Source organism: Nomascus leucogenys, chromosome 3 (assembly GCF_006542625.1).
Source record: "Nomascus leucogenys isolate Asia chromosome 3, Asia_NLE_v1, whole genome shotgun sequence".
In the NCBI taxonomy this organism is placed as follows: Eukaryota; Metazoa; Chordata; class Mammalia; order Primates; family Hylobatidae; genus Nomascus; species Nomascus leucogenys.
In genome coordinates, this window is record NC_044383.1 from 43,158,545 (window position 1) to 43,174,753 (window position 16,209).

Here is a 16,209-nt window from a genome sequence, read left to right on the forward strand (position 1 = left end):
GGTAGAAGAGGAGATACTCTAATTTTATGTCAATAGATTGAATATAAGTAATAGAATCTTAAGACATCCCAGTGTTTGGAAAAATGATTGTTCATGAGAAATCTCTTGTCTAGTATGCGGAATATCTGGACTGTGTCAAACTCTCAGAAAATAATTGCTTCCAAAATGCCTGAAAGGTTTTCATTGATCATTTACCTTTAACTTTCTGAGGATGGGTAATTTAGTAAAACCAAATAATTCCATAAATTATCTTTCCCCAACTTTATTTATCTTCTGCGACTGGTTTTGTTTTTTGCTATTAAAAAAGTCTTTGAATATAACTGACATACAGTAATGAATTTTGACACATGTACATACCCATAAAGCTATCACTACAATCAAGATATCAAACATTGCCAAAACCCCAAAAGTTTTCTCATGCCTCCTGTAATCTAGTGCTCCCTCTTCCTCTATTTGCAATCAACCACTTATCTGATTTCTGTCACTATTGATTCATTTGTTTTTTCTAGAAACTTTATAAAAATGGAATCATACAGTATGTAGGTTTTTTTTTTTTTCAATCTGGCTTATTTCATTCTGCGTCATGATTCTGAGATTCATCAATATCGCTGTTTGGATAAGTAGTTCATCATTTTTATTACTGAGTAATATCCTGTTGCATTGATATGCCCCAATTTGTTTCTTTATTCACCTGTGGACAGACGTTTGGATTGTTTCCAGTTTTTCACTGTTACAAATAAAGCTTCTAAGAATATCCACACAAGTATTTTTGGACGTATGCTTTCATTTATTTTGGGTAAATGCCAAGAAGTGGAGTGTCTATACCATATGGCAGGTTTTATTTAATTAAAAAAACTGCCAAGCTGTTTTCCAATGTGTTCCTAATATTTTATATTCTTTCCAACTGAGTATGAGGGTTCTAGTTACTCTGTATACTCACTAGTACTGTATGTGGTCAGTTTCTTAATTTTAGTCATTTTGATGAGTGTGTAGTGGTATTTGTGTTTTAATTTTAATTTTCCTGATGACTAATCATGACTTTTCATATACACATTGAGTATTCATCTATCTTCATTTGTGAAGTGTCTACTCAAATCATGTGTTCATTTTTTATTGGATTGTTGTATTACATACTTAATAGTTCTTAATATATTCTGCATACATGTACTTTTTCTGATCATGCATCACACAATAATGTGTTGACAATATTTTCAGAGGACATTTTTAAGAAGATAATTGCAGAAACTTTTCCAAAACTGCTGAAACACATTAATCTACAAATTCAAGCCAGATGTGTAGCAAATAAAATAAATAAATAGAAATCAACACTCAAGAGTATTATAACTAAACTGCAGAATAACAATGGCAAAGAGAAGTCTTAAAATTATCCAGAGAATAAGGACAGTTGACTTCAAAGGAACAGAAATTTCTTAACAGCCGTAATGAAAAGCAGAGAACAAGGGTAATGACAAGTTTGCATAATTACCACCTGATATTTGTTCCTCATTCCTCCTTACATGTTAGATCTTCCATCCAGGATCGCTTTCCTTCTACTGGATGTGTATATTATATGTTTCCTTTTGGTGAGGGGGGAATTCTTGTTTTGTTTGCCTGAAAAAATGTTCATTTTGTTGTCAGTCTTGAAATATATTTTCTCCTGGGTTTGGAATTTTAGGTTGTTGTCTGTTTCCTTCCAGCCAATTTAATGTATTATTGGACTGACTGTCTTCTGACTTCTATTATTGCTGTTGAGAAGTTACCTCACAGTCTAACTATTGCCTCTTTGAAAGTAATCTTTCTTTTATCTATGGCTTTTTAACATCTTCCATTTGTTATTAAGATTCTGTCATTCCCAACGTAGGCAAATACCATTCTGGACATAGGAATGGGCAAAGATTTCATGACAGAACACCAAAAGCAATTGCAACAAAAGTAAAAGTTGACAAATGGGATCTAATGAAATTAAAGAGCTTCTGCATTGCAAAAGAAACTGTCAACAGAGTAAATAGATGACCTACAGAATGGAAGAAAATTCTTGCAAAATATTTATCTGACAATGGTCTAATACCCAGCCTCTATAAGGAACTTAAATTTACCAGAAAAAAGACAATCCCACTAAAAAGTGGGCAAAGGACATGAACAGACACTTTTCAAAAGAAGGCATACACGCAGCCAACAAGCAAATGAAAAAATATGCAGTATCACTAGTTATTACAGAAATGCAAATCAAAACTACAACGAGATACCATCTCACACCAGTCAGAATGGCTATTATAAAAAAGTGAAAAAATAACAGATGCTGGTGAGGTTTCAGAGAAAAAGAAATGCTTAAACACTTTTGGTGGGAATGTCAATCAGTTCAACCATTGTGGAAAGCAGTGTGGCTATTCCTAAAAGAGCTAAAAACAGAAATACAATTCAGCCCAGCAATACCATAATTGGGTATATACCTAAAGGAATATAAATTGTTCTTTCATAAAGACACATGCATGCATATGTTTACTGCAGCACTATTTACAGTAGCAAAGACATGGAATCAACCTAAATGCCCATTAATGGTAGATTCAATAAAGAAAATGTGGTCCGTATACACCATGGAATACTATGCAGCCATAAAATGAACAAGATCATGCCCTTTGCAGAAACATGGATGGAGCTAGAGGCCATTATCCTTAGCAAACTAATGCAGGAACAGAAAACAAATACTACATGTTCTCACTTATAAGTGGGAACTAAATGATGAGAACACATGGACACATAGAGGGGAACAGGAGACACTGGGGACTACTTGTGGGTGGAGGGTGGGAGGAGGGAGAGGATCAGGAAAAATAACTAATGGGTGCCAGGATAAACACCTGAGTGATGAAGTAATCTGTACAAGTTCTCATGCCACAAGTCTACATAGATAACAAAACTGTGCATGGTACCCCGAACTTAAAATAAAAGTTAACAAAATAAAATAAAGTCTCAGCTTCCTTTAATTCAGGATTTCAGTTTTTCATTTTTAGAAGATCAAACCAAAAAGTCAGAAATTTGCATGTAAGAAAATATCACTTGTACCTATAATGTATAATATATAAAATATGATGTATCAATAAAAATGTTCCATAAAAAGAAGAAAAATAAAATAAATTTAAAAAATAAAAATTGTTCAAGAGCACACAAGAATTTAAAAGACAGTAAGATATTACCAGTTTAAATTCTAAGGATAAACATGAAATCTTAACTGAGAGTGGAGGGTGAGAGGAGGAAGAAGATCAGGAAAAAACCTAAAGGGCACTAGGCTTAACACCTGAGTGATGAAATAATCTGCACAAACCCTCATGACACTAGTTTACCTATATACAAACTTGCACATGATACCCCTGAACTTAAAATAAAAGGTTTGGTAAATGCCATAAAACAAAAGCAGTTTCAGAGCTCCACTTAGAGTTAAGATTTGTTACATGCATAGAATGTGTAATGATCAAGCAAGGGTATTTGGGGTATTGATCACCTTGAGTATTTATCTTTTCTATGGATTGACAGCATTTCAAGTTCTCTCCTTTAGCTACTTTGAAATATATAATACGTTGTTGGTAACTATAATACCTCTACTCTGTTATGAACACTAGAATTTATTCCTTCTGTCTAACTGTATGCTTGTATTCATTGACCAGTCTCTCTTCATCATCCCCCCAACTTACAGACCCTTCCCAGCCTCTAGTATCTATTATTATACTCTCTACCTTTATGAGATCAACTTTTTAGCTCCCACATGTGACTGAAAACATGGGAAATTTGTCTATCTAGCTTATTTCACTTAACATAATGACCTTGAGTTCTGTCCATGATGCCGAAAATGATTTAAGTTCATTTGTTTTTATGACCTAATAGTAGTCCAGTTTGACCATATATATGATATATATATATATATACACAAATGCACATATATATATTCTACATTTTCTTTATTCATTTGATGGTGGACACTGTATTAGGCTGTTCTTGCATTGCTATAAAGAAAAATCTGAGACTGGGTAATTTGTAAAGATGTTTAATTGGCTCAGAGTTCTGTGGACTTGAGAGGCAGTATGGTGCTGGCATCTACTCAGCTTCTGGTGAAGGCCCAGGGAGCTTTCAATCATGCCAGAAGGTGAAGGAGGAATAGGCACATTGAATAGCAAAAGCAGTAGGAAGCAAGAGAGAATGGGAGGGGGGGGGGTGGAGGTGACACACTCTTAAATGAAAATATCTTGTGTGAACTCAGAGTGAGAACTCATTTATCAGCAGACCATTCATGAAGGTTCCAACCTCATATCCAGACACCTCCCACCAGGCCCCACCTTCAACACTGGGGATTACATTTCAATATGAAATTTGGGCGGGTACAAATATTCAAAATGTATTAAACACTTAGATTCTCCTTTCAAATTTACATGCCTTTTATTTCTTTCTCTTGCCTTATTGCTCTTGCTAGGACTTCCAGTACTATGTTGAGTAGGAGTGGTGAAAGTAGGTATCTTTGTCTATTCCAGTTCTAAGCAGAAAGGGTTTCAGAATTTTCCCATTCAATATGATGTTAGCTGTGGGTTTGTCATTTATGGCCTTTATTATATTAAGATATGTTTCTTCTATGCCTAGTTTTTTGAAGGAATGTTAAATTTTATTAAATGATTTTTTTGCATCTATTGAGATAATTATATGATTTTAGTCTTTCATTTTGTTGATATGATGTATCTTGTTTACTAATTTGCATGTATTGAACCATATTTGCATCCCTGGAATGAATCCCAGTTGACCATGGTGCATTAGTTTTTGAAGTTCTGTTGGATTTTTTGCTAGTATTTTGTTGAGGCTTTTCATCTGTTTATCAGGGATGTTGTCCCGTAGTTTTCTTTTTTAAAATTGCATCCTTGTTGGATTTTGTTATCAGAGAAATGCTGGCTTTATAGAACAAATTAGAAAGAATTTCTTCTCTTCAACTGTTTTGAATATTTTGAGAAGAATTGATGTTCATTCTTCTTTGAAAGTTTGGTAGAATTCAGAAGTGAAGCCATCTGGTCCTGGGCTTTTCTTTGTTGTGACAGTAATTTATCACTTATTCAATCTTGCTACTCATTATTGGTCTGTTCAGGATTTCTATTTCTTCCTGATTCAATCTTGGTAGGTTGTATGTGTCCAGGAATTTATTCATTTTTTCTAAGTTTTCTAGTTTGTTAGTGTATAGTTGTTCATAATAGCCTTGGATGAGCTTTTGTATGTCTGTGGTATCAGTTGTAATGTTTCTTTTTTCATTTCTCATGTTACTTATTTGGGTCCTTTCTCATTTTTCTTTGTTAGTCTAGCAAGTGACTCATCAGTTTTGTTTATCTGTTTAAAAGGACCAAGTTTTATTTTCATTGATCCCTTGAATTGTCTTCTTGGTCTCTATTTTATTTCTGCTCTGCTCTTTATTATTTCTTTCCTTCTACTAATTTGGGGTTTGGTCTGTTCTTGCTTTTCTAGCTCTGTATTCTGTAGCTGTTGGATGACATGTTCTCTAATTTTCTGTTAGGCCCATTTGGTCTAATGTGTAGTTTAAATCCAACATTTCTTTGTTAATTTTTTATCTATATATTCTATTTAATGCTAAGAGTGGGGTGTTGAAGTCCCTATTATTGTATTGGAGCTTCTCTTTCTTCAAATGTAATAATATTTGCCTTATATATTTGGGTGCTCCATTGTTGAGTGCAGATATGTTTAGAATTATTGTATCCTTTTGCTGAACTAATCTTTTTATCATTATATAATGCCCTTCTTTTTATCTTTTTATTGTTCTTGACTGAAAGTCTGTTTTATCTTGTAAAAGTATAGCTACCCCTGCCTGCTTTTAGTTTCTGTTTGTGTGGAATATCTTTTTCCATTTCTTTACTTTCATCTATATGTGCCTTTACAGGTGAGATGAATTCCTTGCAGGCAGCATATAGTTAGATCACTTTGAAAAATCCATTCAGTTTATATCTTTTAAGTGAAAAGTGTAATCTATTTGCATTCAAGGTTATTGATATGTGAAGGCTTAGTCTTGTCATTCAATTAATTGATTTCTGGTTGTTTTATATATCTTTTGTATCTTTCTTTCTCTCTCATTGTTTATTATTGTGGTTTGGTAGTATTCTATAATGGTAAAATTTGAGCTTCTTTCTCTTCCTTGTTTGTGTGTTTGTGCTACTGGTAGTTTTTATTTGTGTTTGTGTTTTCATGATAATATAATATGAAAATATCATGAAAAATAATAGCTTTTTTTTCTTCCAGGCATAGAATTCCCTTAAATATTTCTTGTAGGACTGGTCCATGTGTAATGAATTCTCTCACCTTTTGCTTGTCTGGGAAAGATTTTATTTCCTCGTTGCCTTCAGAAATATCAAAATTTTAAATATTTGGTCAATTTATGGTGTTCCATATGACATGAAGGGTTTAATCAATCTTTTTAATTTTTTTTTTTTTTTTTTTTTTTTTCAGTTTGTCTGACTGGATTGTTTGAAAAAGCCTTAAGTTCTGGGATTCTTTCTTCTGCTTGATCTAGTTTATTGTTGAAGCTTTTGAATGTATTTTGTATTTCTTTTAATAAATTCTTTAGTTTCAGAATTTCTATTTGGTTCTTTTTTAATGATATCTATCTCTTTGGAATTTCTTATTCATATCCTGAATTGTTTTTCTGATTTATTTGTATTGTTTTTCAGTATTCTCTTGTATTTCACTGAGCTTCTTTAGTATCAATATTTTGAATTGTTTTTCTGGGGTTTTGTAAATTTGTTTTTGATTGTGACCTGTTGCTGGAGAATTATTGTGTTTCTTATAAACTATATTCTTAGTTTTTCATGTTTCTTGTGTCTGTATGTTGATATCTATGCACATGATGTAATTGTTGCTTCTTCCAATTTTTGAATTTGCTTTTATGTGAGAAATTTTTCCTGATGATGTATTTATGGTATTGGCTGGGTAGGTCACTTTTGATTTGATTCTGGGTGTGTGCAGTATGTAGTCTCTGTATGATTTCTTTAGTTGTAACAGCATCAATAGTGTTTGTGATTTTCTCAGTGGCTTAGGGTGCAGTTGTTAGTAGAGGTTGTGGTAAAGTTTTACTCGGGACTGGAATACCAGATGGGGCAGTCTTCAGGCACTAGTTGTAGCAGCAGTGAGCTGAATGTGTCTGTCCTTAAACTCCAGGGTGGTGCATGCTGGCACTGATGTTAGTCAGTCCAGGAAAGACAGTTCTTGAATTTCTAGGCAGTTTTCTCAGGTTCCAGGGATTGTAACAGTGGACTGGGTAGGTGGACAGGTTCTTGAGCCCCTAGGCAATAGGCAGTAGGCATTGCATGGTTGATGGCTATAGCAATGGTGAGACAACTCTTTGAGACTCAAGTGATCCATGCTGGTGATGTTGATGGCTGCAATCAGCTTGGTGGGCCCATCTCCAGACTCCTTGCTGATGCATGCATTGGGTGCCAGCTGTGGTGGTAGTGGCAGGTTCAGTGGACTTGACCACAGACCTTGAGAGAAGTGTTCAGGTACCAAAGGTGGTGAGCTGGACTGGGCAATTCTCAGGACCCTGGATGGTATATCTGGGTACTGAATGGGGAGTGGAGCCTGGCCAGGTGGATCTGTTCTCAGCATCCCAGTGATGCAAACAGGCACTGGCTGTTGTAGGCAGAGATTGGGTGATCCCCAGGCCCCTGCTGGAGTGCCCAGTTGGAGGCAGCAGTGGCTGTACTGCAGCCCTGACACTGGGGAGCAACCATAGGCAGGTGCCTTTGTGGGTGGGGGGCGGGGCATGCACTTTGCTCGAGCTGTATCCCCAAAGCAGCACACAGCAGTGGTGATTGTGGGCAGCAGAATTTGTCCTCAGGGTGCATGAAAATGCATGACTGCCCCTCTGCTAGGAGGGCAGGACTACTGCCAGTGGCTCTTGCCTAGGCTCCAGTTGCAGCAGACAGGGATATCAATGGGGCTCCAGGAATGCAAAGATGCAGCTGCTATTGGGCCTCCAGGCAGGATGCAGTCTGGTGGGGACTTGGCTCTCAAAATGGCACTGGAGCACAGCTGCTTAGGACTTGGGGTGTGTGGGACCCAGTGTGAGCTCTGTCTCTGGAGCAGTGCCTTCACATGCTCTCTAGCTCTTTATGTTAGTCCCAGGGTCCATAAAGGTTCAGGGGCTCTACTGTAACTTGGATTATAAGAGCCTGTGGTGGGAACTTGGAGTTCTGGGTGCCCCTCACTTGCCCTTCATCTTTATTAGGGAGCTTCTCCAGACTCCTAACCAATCACAGCCAAACAGGCTGCCTTTCCTCTTTCTCCTTCCTTGCTTCAGTGCTTCCTGTCACTTCTTTGTTGAATTCTAGTGTTCACTCTTTGATGATCTATTTGAAATGTGATTATGTATTTGCTATTTTAGTTTCTCTTCATGGAAGAGGCAAGTACCAGATCTAATAAGCATCTAGTCAACCATCTTGAAGCCTCTCCCAAGGAGTTTTTTAAAGATACATTCTCTTTGTATTTTTGCTATTCCTTCCTCGAGAGATTGATTTGAGAATCTATCCCACTGTTTTCTCCAAAATCAAACTTCTTACTCTAAATTTTTATTATAGTCTAGCAAAGAAATTTCCCCTTTTCCACCTGAATGATCTTACTTAAATTCACTTACTCTATTCAATCTAGTTTTTGAATCTTAATTTAAAAACACAAAATTAATTAAAAATTAATTTAAAAACACAAAATTGGGGTTTTGTTTACTTTTTTGAAAAGCTGCATTTTAAAAACATATTTTCCATATTATCAAGAGTCTTGCTAGTGAAAATTCCATCACAAAGACAATATTCCTTATTTATTGTTTACCTTAACTGGATTATTATTCAATCAGGATGTTTCTTTCATTTCAAGCAAATCAATCTTTAATCACTTGATGGCACCAGAAACAGTTAAGAGTTTACGGGGTGGAGCCAAGATGGCCGAATAGGAACAGCTCCGGTCTCCAGCTCCCAGCCCCAGCGACACAGAAGACGGGTGATTTCTGCATTTCTGCTTGAGGTACCGGTTTCATCTCACTAGGGAGTGCCTAACAGTGGGTGCAGGACAGTCGGTGAAGCGCACTGTGCGCGAGCCGAAGCAGGGTGAGGCATTGCCTCACTCGGGAAGCGCAAGGGGTCAGGGAGTTCCCTTTCCTAGTCAAAGAAAGGGGAAGCAGACGGCACCTGGAATATCGGGTCAGTCCCATCCTAATACTGCGCTTTTCCAACGGGCCTGGAAAACGGCACACTAGGAGATTGTGTCCCGCACCTGGCTCGGAGGGTCCTATGCCCACGGAGTCTCGCTAATTGCTAGCACAGCAGTCTGAGATCAAGCAGCGAGGCGGCAGCGAGGCTGGGGGAGGGGCACCCGCCATTGCCCAGGCTTGCTTAGGTAAACAAAGCAGCCAGGAAGCTCGAACTGGGTGGAGCCCACCACAGCTCAAGGAGGCCTGCCTGCCTCTGTAGGCTCCACCTCTGGGGGCAGGGCACAGACAAACAAAAACTCTGCAAGAACTTCCACAGACTTAAATGTCCCTGTCTGACTGACAGCTTTGAAGAGAGTAGTGGTTCTCCCAGCATGCAGCTGGAGATCTGAGAACGGTCAGAGTGCCTCCTAAAGTGGGTCCCTCACCCCTGAGCAGCCTAACTGGGAGGCACCCCCCCAGTAGGGACAGACTGACACCTCATTCAACCCGGTACTTCTCTGAGACAAAACTTTCAGAGGAACTATCAGACAGCTGAATTTGTGGTCTCACGAAAATCCGCTGTTCTGCAGCCACCGCTGCTGACACCCAGCCAAACAGGGTCTGGAGTGCACCTCTAGTAAACTCCAACAGACCTGCAGCTGAGGGTCCTGTCTGGTAGAAGGAAAACTAACAAACAGAAAGGACATCCACACCAAAAACCCATCTGTACATCACCATCATCAAAAACAAAAAGTAGATAAAACCACAAAGATGGGGAAAAAACAGACCAAAAAAACTGGAAACTCTAAAAAACAGAGCACCTCTCCTCCTCCAAAGGAACGCAGTTCCTCACCAGCAACGGAACAAAGCTGGATGGAGGATGACTTTGATGAGCTGAGAGAAGAAGGCTTCAGATGATCAAACTACTCTGAGCTACGAGAGGAAATTCAAAACAACAGGAAAGAAGTTAAAAACTTTGAAAAAAAAATTAGAAGAATGGATAACTAGAATAACCAATGGAGAGAAGGGCTTCAAGGAGCTGATGGAGCTGAAAGCCAAGTTTCGAGAACTACGCGAAGATTGCAGAAGCCTCAGTAGCAGATGCGATCAACTGGAAGAAAGGGTATCGCTGATGGAAGATGAAATGAATGAAATGAAGAGAGAAGGGAAGTTTAGAGAAAAAAGGATAAAAAGAAATGAAAAAAGCCTCCAAGAAATTTGGGACTATGTGAAAAGACCAAACCTACGTCTGATTGGTGTACCTGAAAATGATGGGGAGAATGGAGCCAAGTTGGAAAACACTCTGCAAGATATTATCCAGGAGAACTTCCCCAATCTAGCAAGGCAGGCCAGCATTCAGATTCAGGAAATACAGAGAACGCCACAAAGATACTCCTCGAGAAGGGCAACTCCAAGACACATTATTGTCAGATTCACTAAAGTTGAAATGAAAGAAAAAATGTTAAGGGCAGCCAGAGAGAAAGGTCGGGTTACCCACAAAGGGAAGCCCATCAGACTAACAGCTGATCTCTCAGCAGAAACTCTACAAGCCAGAAGAGAGTGGGGGCCGATATTCAACATTCTTAAAGAAAAGAATTTTCAACCCAGAATCTCCTATCCCGCCAAACTAAGCTTCATAAGTGAAGGAGAAATAAAACACTTTACAGACAAGCAAACGCTGAGTGATTTTGTCACCACCAGGCCTGCCCTAAAAGAGCTCCTGAAGGAAGCACTAAACATGGAAAGGAACAACTGGTACCAGCCACTGCAAAAACATGCCAAATTGTAAAGACCATCGAGACTAGGAAGAAACTATAGCAACTAACGAGCAAAATAACCAACTAACATCATAATGACAGGACCAGATTCACACATAACAATATTAACGTTAAATGTAAATGGGCTAAATGCTCCAATCAAAAGACACAGACTGGCAAACTGGATAAGGAGTCAGGACCCATCAGTGTGCTGTATTCAGGAAACCCATCTCATGTGCAGAGACACACATAGACTCAAAATAAAGGGATGGAGGAAGATCTATCAAGCAACTGGAAAACAAAAAAAGGCAGGGGTTGCAATCCTAGTCTCTGATAAAATAGACTTTAAACCAACAAAGATCAAAAGAGACAAAGAAGGCCATTACATAATGGTAAAGGGATCAATTCAACAAGAAGAGCTAACTATCCTAAATATATATGCACCCAACACAGGAGCACCCAGATTCATAAAGCAAGTCCTGAGTGACCTACAAAGGGACTTAAACTCCCACACAATAATAATGGGAGATTTTAACACCCCACTGTCAGCATTAGACAGATCAACGAGACAGAAAGTTAACAAGGATATCCAGGAATTGAACTCAGCTCTACATAAAGTGGACCTAATAGACATCTACAGAACTCTCCACCCCAAGTCAACAGAATATACATTTTTTTCAGCACCACACCACACCTATTCCAAAATTGACCACATAGTTGGAAGTAAAGCTCTCCTCAGCAAATGTAAAAGAACAGAAATTATAACAAACTGTCTCTCAGACCACAGTGCAATCAAACTAGAACTCAGGATTAAGAAACTCACTCAAAACCGCTCTACTACATGGAAACTGAACAACCTGCTCCTGAATGACTATTGGGTACATAATGAAATGAAGGCAGAAATAAAGATGTTCTTTGAAACCAACGAGAACAAAGACACAACATACCAGAATCTCTGGGACACATTCAAAGCAGTGTGTAGAGGGAAATTTATAGCACTAAATGCCCACAAGAGAAAGCAGGAAAGATCCAAAATTGACTCCCTAACATCACAATTAAAAGAACTAGAAAAGCAAGAGCAAACACATTCAAAAGCTAGCAGAAGGCTAGAAATAACTAAAATCAGAGCAGAACTGAAGGAAATAGAGACACAAAAAACCCTTCAAAAAATTAATGAATCCAGGAGCTGGTTTTTGAAAGGATCAACAAAATTGATAGACCGCTAGCAAGACTAATAAAGAAGAAAAGAGAGAAGAATCAAATAGATGCAATAAAAAACGAAAAAGGGGATATCACCACCGATCCCACAGAAATACAATCTACCATCAGAGAATACTACAAACACCTCTATGCAAATAAACTAGAAAATCTAGAAGAAATGGATAAATTCCTTGACAAATACACCCTCCCAAGACTAAACCAGGAAGAAGTTGAATCTCTGAATAGACCAATAACAGGTTCTGAAATTTTGGCAATAATCAATAGCTTACCAACCAAAAAGAGTCCAGGACCTGATGGATTCACAGCTGAATTCTACCAGAGGTACAAGGAGGAACTGGTACCATTCCTTCTGAAACTATTCCAACCGATAGAAAAAGAGGGATTCCTCCCTAACACATTTTATGAAGCCAGCATCGTCCTGATACCAAAACCTGGCAGAGACATAACCAAAAAAGAGAATTTCAGACCAATATCCTTGATGAACATTGATGCAAAAATCCTCAATAAAATACTGGCAAACCGAATCCAGCAGCACATCAAAAAGCTTATCCACCATGATCAAGTGGGCTTCATCCCTGGGATGCAAGGCTGGTTCAACATACGCAAATCAATAAATGTAATCCAGCATATAAACAGAACCAATGACAAAAACCACATGATTATCTCAATAGATGCAGAAAAGGCCTTTGACAAAATTCAACAACCCTTCATGCTAAAAACTCTCAATAAATTAGGTATTGTTGGGACGTATCTCAAAATAATAAGAGCTATCTATGACAAACCCACAGCCAATATCATACTGAATGAGCAAAAACTGGAAGCATTCCCTCTGAAAACTGGCACAAGACAGGGATGCCCTCTCTCACCGCTCCTATTCAACATAGTGCTGGAAGTTCTGGCCAGAGCAATCAGGCAGGAGAAGGAAATAAAAGGTATTCAATTAGGAAAAGAGGAAGTCAAATTGTCCCTGTTTGCAGATGACATGATTGTATATCTAGAAAACCCCATTGTCTCAGCCCAAAATCTCCTTAAGCTGATTAGCAACTTCAGCGAAGTCTCAGGATACAAATTAATGTACAAAAATCACAAGCATTCTTGTACACCAATAACAGACAAACAGAGAGCCAAATCATGAGTGAACTCCCATTCACAATTGCTTCAAAGAGAATCAAATACCTAGGAATCCAACTTACAAGGGATGTGAAGGACCTCTTCAAGGAGAACTACAAACCACTGCTCAATGAAATAAAAGAGGATACAAACAAATGGAAGAACATTCCATGCTCATAGGTTGGAAGAATCAATATCGTGAAAATGGCCATACTGCCCAAGGTAATTTATAGATTCAATGCCATCCCCATCAAGCTACCAATGACTTTCTTCACAGAATTGGAAAAAACTACTTTAAAGTTCATATGGAACCAAAAAAGAGCCCGCATCGCCAAGTCAATCCTAAGCCAAAAGAACAAAGCTGGAGGCATCACGCTACCCGACTTTAAACTATACTACAAGGCTACAGTAACCAAAACAGCATGGTACTGGTACCACAACAGAGACATAGATCAATGGAACAGAACAGAGCCCTCAGAAATGATGCCGCATAGCTACAACTATCTGATCTTTGACAAACCTGACAAAAACAAGAAATGGGGAAAGGATTCCCTATTTAATAAATGGTGCTATGAAAACTGGCTAGCCATATGTAGAAAGCTGCAACTGGATCCCTTCCTTACACCTTATACAAAAATTAATTCAAGATGGATTAAAGACTTATATGTTAGACCTAAAACCATTAAAATCCTACAAGAAAACCTAGGCAATACCATTCAGGACATAGGCGTGGGCAAGGACTTCATGTCTAAAACACCAAAAGCAATGGCAACAAAAGGCAAAATTGAGAAATGGGATCTCATTAAACTAAAGAGCTTCTGCACAGCAAAAGAAACTATCATCAGAATGAACAGGCAACCTACAGAATGGGAGAAAATTTTTGCAACCTACTCATCTGACAAAGGGCTAATATCCAGAATCTACAATGAACTCAAACAAATTTACAAGAAAAAAACAAACAACCCCATCAAAAAGTGGGCAGAGGACATGAACAAACACTTCTCAAAAGAAGACATTTATGCAGCCAGAAAACACATGAAGAAATGCTCATCATCACTGGCCATCAGAGAAATGCAAATCAAAACCACAGTGAGATACCATCTCACACCAGTTAGAATGGCCATCATTAAAAAATCAGGAAACAACAGGTGCTGGAGAGGATGTGGAGAAATAGGAACACTTTTACACTGTTGGTGGGACTGTAAACTAGTTCAACCATTGTGGAAGTCAGTGTGGCGATTCCTCAGGGATCTCAAACTAGAAATACCATTTGACCCAGCCATCCCATTACTGGGTATATACCCAAAGGACTAAAAATCATGCTGCTATAAAGACACATGCACACGTATGTTTATTGCGGCACTATTCACAATAGCAAAGAGTTGGAACCAACCCAAATGTCCAACAATGATAGACTGGATTAAGAAAATGTGGCACATATACACCATGGAATACTATGCAGCCATAAAAAATGATGAGTTCATGTCCTTTGTAGGGACATGGATGAAACTGGAAAACATCATTCTCAGTAAACTACCGCAAGGACAAAAAACCAAACACCGCATGTTCTCTCTCATAGGTGGGAATTGAACAATGAGAACTCATGGACACAGGAAGGGGAACATCACACTCTGGGGACTGTTGTGGGGTGGGGGGAGGGGGGAGGGACAGCATTAGGAGATACACCTAATGCTAAATGACGAGTTAATGGGTGCAGGAAATCAACATGGCACATGGATACATATGTAACAAACCTGCACATTGTGCACATGTACCCTAAAACCCTAAAGTATAATAAAAAAAAAAAAAAAATAGTTTACAGTATAGTTTGTGGTAAGGAAGAGACCTAACTTCTTCCATTAAGGGGAAAAGAAGTTGGGATATATGTTACCCTCTCTAACCATCAGATTTCCCCTTTTATGCAAATAGCAAGTCAGTACATTTGGATCAAGGCATCAAGATCTATTCCATACGTATTAATATCACTCATGTAAGTTGTAATTTTGAATGTGGTTTCAGCTTGCTGTTTATGAAGCCATTCTAGACCATTTCTGAATTAATGAAAGTACACTGTTCTAGGAATCTAGACTGTAGTTACAGCTTCATCACTAATTATCACTCTCTGAGTCTTAATGGTTTCATCCAGAAAAGAAAGGCAGACATCTAAGTTGGCCAGGTCAGGATCAGTAGTGTTTCTTAAATATTATCTGACTTCATCATGGATATCAAGAATTGAAATTCCTGAAGGAGAGCCCTGGGGAAAGAAAAAGAAATATATATTTTTTATATAATAAAATACATATAATTTATATAAAAATATATAATTTATACATATATAAAATTATATATAGAGAGTGCATATATATTTCTATACTTTTATGAAGTCCTCTTAGGTCCAAGAGATAGCTCACATTTTCTTTAATTTAATCCTCAAAACAAACCAGAATTTGAGTATCAATATCCCCCTTTCGCTGATAAGGAACTTGAGTTTCAGAGAAGTTAAGTGACTTGCTCAAGGACACAAAGCGAGAAAGAAGAAGGGTAGGGACTCAGAACCATTTTCTATTTCTAGGTTCAGCCCTCTTCCCACTACAGCAGAGGTTTATATCATATATTAAGTTGTGGGTATGTCAGGGAAGACTATAATAAGGGAAGAAAATATATTACAAAATAACTATATTATCAAAATAACATTTTAAACACATTGGGATAAAATGAAAAACTTCCTTAAAACAAATATTACCATTTATATATTAATTTTAGTTATCAGTTACAAGGCAAAATAACTTCTCCAAATTGTAATACTATAAAAGTCATCTTTTAAAAACACAAATGACATTACATTGCTTAAGTTCTATACCTACTGTTTACTGAATGTAATTCAAATTTCTAATCTTAATAATAGGAGTC